Below are 8,671 nucleotides of genomic sequence, written 5' to 3'. Positions count from 1 at the left end.
TATATATATATATGATAGAGGGATGGATTTCTCTGGACATAGATTTGTCCGAAGTACTTGATACCTGGAGATGGATCTTTTCCATGAGGCCGGATTTGGCCTATTTTCTCAGTACTGGGTGACTTATAGTCAGCGTTGTATATGTTCCGGGATAGATTTCCCTAGGCCGTATGGGCCATATACAGTACCGAGTGGTTGAGTATGATAAGTGGAAAGTGTGGCATGGTGAGGTAGAGTTCTCTGAGAGTGTGAGTACATGATTCATCTCTGAGATACATGGTATTGGCATGCATATATGACATACATGCATAGAGATGCATTTTCCTCATGTTGTACGGTATCACGTCATTCATGACATTTTACACACATTCATATGTGGTCTTAGAGAGGTATCTCATACTTGCTATCTGGAAAGAAAATAATCATGTTATTTATTGTGAAAAGGATTTTGAAAAAGAAATCCAGTTTTTCAACTATCTCATATTTCACGACGTTTTCGGTAAAGAATTTGGGTTTTTCACTGATATTCTTGAAAAGCGAAACTGTTTTTGGAAAACGGTGAGAAAGCTAAGCATCTCATCTCTGAGTTACTTCCTTATTTATATTCTCTATGTTGTTTATGAATTTTTGTTGGCTTCTGGTGTTGGACCTGGCCATGTTCCTGCTCGTGACTGCTTTCAACCTAAGTTTAGGTTTGTTACTTATTGATTACATGGGGTCGGTTGTACTCATACTACACTTCCTGCACATTGCATGCAGATTTCGGATGCCGATGTTGTTGTGTTCGATGAGAGCTGAATTGGAACCTGCATTCCGGTTGTGACTGCCTCTTGTTCATGGTAGTCGTAGATCTATAGAACTTTGTTTATGTATTTTTTAAACAGAAGATGTATTTATTTCATATCAGCTTTGTAAACTCGATTCTTAGAAGCTCATGATTTGTACTACCAGTCCTTGGGAATTGCATAAGAGTCAGATAACTCCTATGTTTAATTGTTTATTTAATACTGATGGAATTGGATAGTTATTAGTTGGTTTACCTAGCGGGTTGGGTTAGGATCCACCACCGACTGGTGGATTTTGGGTAGTGACACCCATAGGCCACAACCTTTCTAAAACAACGATACAAATAGCACCATATCACATAGTCCACGGCTCAAACAAAATGTCTATAGAATCTCAATAACAATAAAATGAACATGAAAGTAGCTCAGCGATGGTCAACACTCCCTTTACATGCAACTTCAATTAAAATAGATTAATGACTTTCAATAACTTCAAATTCAATTAATTGCTTAAGAAGAAACTCAATAATGAAGGTATTTCCATGAAATGGCAAACTTCCGAATTCTAGTATGTAAAATAAGCTAACAACGAAACAGATGTCATGAACTAGCAATTACGTCTAAATGCATGAGAATAACCCGACAAGGAAAGGATATCAAGTAACAACAATTTTAATTAAGAACAACTCAATAATAAAGGAGGTCACATTATAATAAAAGAGGTAACAACTCTAAATAAAGCATATAAGAGTAAACTTGACAAGTAAAGGATATGACATGTAACAACAACTTTAAATCAATCATGTGAGAGTAAACATGACAAATAAAAGATATAAGATGTGCTAAAATTTTCAAATAAATACATGAAAGAAGTCTAAGGTCTAAACCGGTCAATTTTCACATACAAGCTAGAGTACACACTCGTCACCTCACGTACACGGCTTTCACATAACACAAATAGCACAAATAACTCAAATCCTAAGGGGTATTTCCCCCCTCACAAAGTTAGGCAAGATACTTATCTCAAAGAAGCTAAATTAATACTCTAAAATGACCCTCTCATGTGAAACAAACTCTGGACGGCTGGAATCTAGCAAAAATAACTCAAAAACATAAAATAATGCCTAAGAAAATAATTTTAAATTATAAAGGTAGAGTCTTTACATATTTTTAAAGTCAACCAAAAAGTCAAACCCGGGCCCGCACCTTAGAACTTGATAAAACTCATAAAATCCGACAACTCATTTGTGATGACCCGAAGGTCATCTTATGTTTTAGAACTCGATTCCATCTTCCGAGGCCTTCAAAACCTCATTTTATCCCTACTCGATTTGCATGCACAGTCCGAGCGTGTTTCTGAAAAGCTTTTATGTGGAAAGTTGAGAAAAATAATAATTTTTGCCTTTAAAATTTTGATTTAATTGACTTCGGTCAACATTTTGTGTAAACAGACTCGGGCTCGTATTTTGACAGTCCCGGTGGGTCCGTATTGAAATATGGGACCTTGGCGTATTCCCGGAATCGGATTCGGAGGTCCGTAGCCCGAGTAATGAATTTTTGTTAAAAATTGTAAGTCTGAAAATCGAATGGTTTAAAGAATTTGATTAATGTTTGATCTCGTTGGTATCGGGCCCGTATTTTGATTCCGGAGCCCGGTACAGGTTTAATATAATATTTAAGTCATGTCTGTGAAATTTGGTGAAAAACGGATTTGATTTGACGTGATTCGGGCATCTGGTTGAGAAAAGAGGAATTTCAAGCGTTCTTAAGAATTTCATGTGATTCGGTGCTAAATCCGTAATTCTATGTGTTATTTTGGAGATTTGATCGCACGAGCAAGTTCGTATGATGTTCTAAGACTTGTGTGCATGTTTGGTTTGGAGCCCCGGGGGCTCGGGTGAGTTTCGGATAGGCTCGGGTATTTTGAACTTAGGAAATTTTGCTGGTATAATTGTACTTGTTGCAGGCCTCTGATCTCGCATTTGCGAGATTAGGCATCGCAATTGCGAACCCTGCAGGTTCCGCATTTGCGAGGCTCTCATCGCAAATGCGAAGAGTAGCTGGGCCAAGTAGACCTCGCAATTGCGAGGAATTCTTCGCATTTGCGAAGTGAAAGCTGGGAAGGTAGTGATCGCAAATGCGATCTTTTTGCTGCATTTGCGGAGAGCTAGGTTCGCAATTGCGAGCATACCTTCGCCATTGCGAAAGCAGCAGAGGTGTGAAGGACCTCGCATTTGCGATGGTACCTTCGCATTTTCGAGCTTCGCATTTACGAAGCTCAGGTCGCAAATGCGACATCTGCAGCTATGTAAAAAGAGACTTAGACGGGATATTTGATTCATTTCCTGAATTTTCAAAATCTAAACCACAAGAGGCGATTTTCCAAAGACCATTTCTTCCCCAAATTACAGGTAAGTGATTCTTAACTCATTTCTTTCAATCTTTCACTTTATTTTACAAGATTTCAACTTAGGATCTAAGGTTTTACATGGTAGAATTGGGGATTTTTGGGTAGAAGCTAGGGATTTCGAAATTTGGGGATTTAGACCTCAAATTGAGGTCGTATTCCAAAACAAATTGTATATCCGGGCGCGTGGGTGAATGGGTAATCGGATTTTGGTCCGAATTTCGGGTTTGGACCAAGCGGGCCTAGGTATTGACTTTATAAAAAATGGCCTAAATTGAATTCCTTGCGATCGTGGGTAGTTCCCAAGGCTTAAATAGAATTGTTTGGTTGGTAATTTGCTAGATTCTATTGGTCTTGAGGCTTGTGTGAAGGGAAAATCGGTGATTGAGCTTTGAGTTTGGCCAAGGGAGCGAGGTATGTTTTGTGGCTAACCTTAGCTTGAAGGATTATGTGTTATTTGCTTACTTGTTACGTGTTTGGATGTTGAGTACAACGTATATGTGAAGTGACGAGTACCTATACATTGTTGTCGAGTCATAGCATGTGAGTGAGTCTTATCTCCTCCCAAATCAAGAATTGGGTGTTTATCTCCTCCAAAATCGCCATACATGTGCTCCAAGAACTGAAAAAGTAAAGAAATGAACTCAAAAGCCCGAAATTTGATTTTTAATGCACTGCCAGGGGTCATTCTTCGCGATTGCGGTTTAAAAAATTCCAGCTCACTTTTTACCCTTCGCGATCGCGGCCATGTTCACGCGATCGCATTGACCAAATTCCAACAACTTGCCAACCTCTAGTATAATGGTTATAACATTTTGTACAAAACTCCAAATAACAAATGGTTTAATTTTCTGAAAACTAACACAAGGAGCTACAACTTTCATTTTTGGATCATCTCCAATATTTTTTATAGATTGCAAGATATAAGCTTCCAAAGTCGGTCCTCTGACAGCAAAAATTTCTTCTACGCGATCGCGAAAAGGCTTCCGCGATCACGATTCGCAGTGCCCAAACAATAATTTGCTCTTCGCGAACGCGACCGAAAGTTCGCGATCACGATGCACACCCCTGTGGCAAAAAACCAGCAACTAAAAATGGCCTAGTAATGGTTTGAAACCATCCCGAAACTCACTCGATCCCCTCAGGACCCCGTCCGAACATACCAACAAGTCCCAAAGCATAATATAGACCTACTCGAGACCTCAAATCATAAATAATAACATCAAAACCATGAATCGTCGATATATATATCTTAAGTTCATAAACGTCAAACTTCGAACCAAGCGTCCGATTCAAGCCTAACCAATCCGGAATGAATCTAAATTTTGCATACAAGTTCCAAATGATATATCGAACCTATTCCAACTCCTGGAAACAACAATCCGACCCGATAACATCAAAGTCAACTCCCAATCAAACTTATGACATTTCAAACCTTCAAATTTTCAACTTTCACCAAAATGCATCAATTCAACCTACGGACCTCCAAATTCAAATTCGGACATACGCCTAAGTCCAAGATCACCAAACGAAACTATTGGAATCATCAAACCATTCCGGAGTCGTCTACACAAAAGCCAAACTTCGGTCAACTCTTACCGCTTAAGTTTCTAAAACAAGATTGATTCTTCCCAATCAATCTCGAATCATCCGAAAATCGAACCCGACCACACATGCAAGTCACAATACATAATACGAAGCTACTCGAGACCTTAAGCCACCGAACATGACGCTAATTCTCAAGATCGGTCGGATTGTTACAAACATAGTCGGTATAACAAAATGACCGCTCAGATCGTTACACGTCATGTACGCCAGAGTTTGCTTCGATTCCATCTTATTTGTATTGGGTCCTCACGTGTAGCAGTCCTTTTCTTAGAAACTTTGTGTCAGAAAATCTTTCATATATTTTGTAATTATCCTCAACAAAAGGCTCAACTATAAGCGAATTATGAACCAAAATAGTTAATCGTGTCACCCTGCATCTTTTTAGATAGCTTGATTTGATAGGTGCATATTTTTAAAGAAAAAAGAGCAAAAAAAAAATAGATATTTTGAACTATGTCAGTTGAATTGTTTAATTATCTCTTCTAAAAAGCAAAAAACTGCTAGAGAGAACACACTTCTTCTATCAGCTAAAATCTATTTGTAATTTCAACATATTTTATTTTATTCTAATTTAGTTTCGCCATGTATAACAAGCCTATTGTAACGATCCGGCCGGTCGTTTTGAAAAATAAAGCTCCATTCTGCGGCGTAAGGTCTGGAACAGCTTCATGATATGAGTATCGACTTGCGTGCATGGTTGAACTCAGTTAACGAATGATTTAGAGACGAATTAGGAAAAGGAATCTAGTTTTGGAAGCTTAAGCGGTGAGAATTTGACCAGAATTGGAATTTGGAGTAAATGGCTCCGGAATGAGTTTGGATGATCTTAACAGCTTCGTATGGTGATTTTGGTCTTAGGCATGCGTCCGGATTTGGAGGTCCGTAGAGTAATTTGAGGCAAATCGGCGAAAGTTGGAAAAGTTGAAGTTTGGAAAATGGAGAAGTTTGACCCATAGTTGACTTTAGTGCTATCGAGGTTGGAATGTGATTCCAAGAGTTGGAACATCTCCATTTTGTCATTTGGGACTTGTCTGCAAAATTTGGCGTCATTCCGGGTTGATTTGATTGGTTTCGGCACGGGTTTCCAAAGTTGGAAGATTTGGAAGTTCATAGTTCGATTCATGGCGTGATTTGCATTTTCGATGTTGTTTTATATAATTTGAGACCTCGAGCAAGTCCGTTTTAGGTGATAGAACTTGTTTGTGTGTTTAGACGGGGTCCCGGGGGCCTCGGGCGTGTATAAGATGTTTTGCATGGTTTTGAACACGTCTATTCTGGTGTTTTCGCACCTGCGACCTTGGAGTGCAGGCATGGCTCCGCTTCTGCGTGAGCCTGGCCGCTTCTGCAGTCATGAAGGCTTGGGAGCTTGCTCGCTTCTGCGGAGGCTGGCACGCAGGTGCGAAGTCGCTTTTGCGGTCCAGCTATCGCACATGCGGTGGAATCTCGCTCCTGAGATTCCCCTTTTCGCTTCTGCGGTGTCGCTGATGTGGTTGTATATCCGCAGATGCGGTCCCTGGCCTGGTCAGCTGAGTTCACAGATGCAAACTCTCACTCGCAAATGCGGTCCCACAGATACGGTTTCTTGACCGCAGATACGGAAGTCCTGGCAGAATCATATAAGTCGAGGGTTTGGCCATTTCTTCATTTTTTGAGCTTTAAACTTCAGATTTGGGAACTTTTCTGGGGGTTTTCAAGCAAATCGATTGGGTAAGTGTTCTTCACCTAGTATCTAACATATTCAATGATTTTATCTTCATTTTCATCATTTAATTTGTGTTTTGAGTTGAGAAAAATGTTTGTTTTTGAAGAAAATTTTCAAAATGAAAAATTATGATTTGATGGACCAAATGGTATCGGGATTTGATAAATTTTGTATGGTTGAACTCGTATCGGAATGGCTTGTATAATTTGTCGCGTTCCGATGTGCGGGGCCGGGGGTCGACTTTTGGACCAATTTTGGATTCTGTTAAAAGTTTGAGACTTTATGATCTGGAATAATTTCTTATGGATTTTATTTGTACCTTGAAGTTATTTTGGTTGGACTTGAGCCGTCCGAAGGTCTTTTCACCCGAGAAGTGCATTTTAGTGTATCGGTTTGTCGTCCTTGAGGTAAGTATCTTGCCTAACCTTGTGTGGGGGACTTCAACTTAGGATTTGAGTCTTCTATATTGATTGTAGTTCGTGTACGCGATGTGATGAGTGCGTAATCGGACTTATTTGTGGGATATTGTCCTTTTAGGGTTCTTAGGTCCTTATGTTCATTATGTATGAAGTTATTCTTGATGTGACTGAGTTTCCTATTTACTAGTTTCGCCTCTACATGCCTAATTGGAATTAATTGCTTCATGATTCACTCTTATTGCCTAATTGACTCCTATTTGATTTAACTGAAGAATTTCGCGTCTCATATTGTCATGCTAGCTTTTCATAACTGCTTGTCTTATTTGAGAATTATTATTATCCCTCCTCAAATTGTTTAGTCTTAAGTGAAGCTAAGATCATCTTTCCTTAATTGAATTGTCGAATATCCTCGTAACTTTCTAACCTTTAAAGGAGTTCAGAAAACCTATATCTTTGTTGACTTGCCTTTATTTGGGACTACTAGACTCGTGTTGATTTCCTTGTTATTGACTTGTATATTGTGGGATCGTTGCTACATGTTAGTTTTCCCTTTGTTGAACTGTTCCCTTTAAGCCAGCATTCTTTTCTGTGGTTATTCCTTGAGAGCTGGTTCTACCGTTTCTTTGTGATTTACAGTTCTTGAGTTGATTTACTTGCAGTACCTTGTATTATTGTCATTGTTGTTGTTATACGTATTTGGGTGATGTACGAGTTTTCTGCTGTGCTGTAACTGTTGTTTCTGTTGGTTGCGCTACATATTTACTTTGGTACTACGCAATGGTATTCTGGGAGATCCCCCTGCATGTTTACTTTGGGACTACGAACGGTATTTCGGGAGATCCCCCCCGCATATTTACTTTGGGACTACGGAACGGTACTCCGGGAGATCCCCCTGCACATTTATGACTTGGACTACGGGACGGTATCTGGGGAGATCCTCTGTACATTTATGTTTGGGACTACGGGAAGGTATCCTGGGAGATCCCCTGTTAATATCACTGTGTTCTGAGCTGTTGTTTTCATTGATCCTATCCCTGTGTAAACATTATATGTGATGTTCGTTCTGCTCCTTATACTTACTAGCTGGTATGAACTACGTTAGGACACTTACACAAGCATACACGTGGCTAAGCACCCTTATCGGATACGAGGCTCCTAGATATTGCTGAGTATAGATGCACACCCTTGTTTATTTGCCTTCCATGTGAGAATGACTCTTTTGGGCACGTGAGTTGTCTGTATAATTATGAGATGTGATGAGGGCACAGGATGCCAAGTGATAGGGTTCAGGTATTGAGAACTGTATTGTATGATTATGGGATGAGTTATCACAGGGTAATTTATATTCGAAGGATATTATTTGAAAGGGTTATGTTCGAAAGGTACTCATTTTTTGATAACTATTTTTGAAAAATATTTACTTGAAGGAAGTATATCTCGAAATGTTTTTATCAACTGAAGGATTTGACTAATTGATTGAAGCTTCTTGGCTATGACCTAATGTGAAAACTGTCGTAGTTGGTGAGTTATGATTTGTCCTTACTGTATTTGTGATTTCGGATTTGGGTTTTATTTTCGTTCACTTTTATGTGCTTTATTATGGTGTTCCGCTGTTTCTTGCTATTTTCTTTCCTTATTATGGTTATTGTATTGTTAGCGATATCGCTTAGTCTTTATATATATATATATATATATATATATATATATATATATATATATATATATATATATATATATATATATATATATA

Source organism: Nicotiana attenuata, chromosome 2 (genome assembly GCF_001879085.1).
Source record: "Nicotiana attenuata strain UT chromosome 2, NIATTr2, whole genome shotgun sequence".
Classification (NCBI taxonomy): Eukaryota; Viridiplantae; Streptophyta; class Magnoliopsida; order Solanales; family Solanaceae; genus Nicotiana; species Nicotiana attenuata.
Note: the sequence above shows the minus strand (reverse complement) of the source record.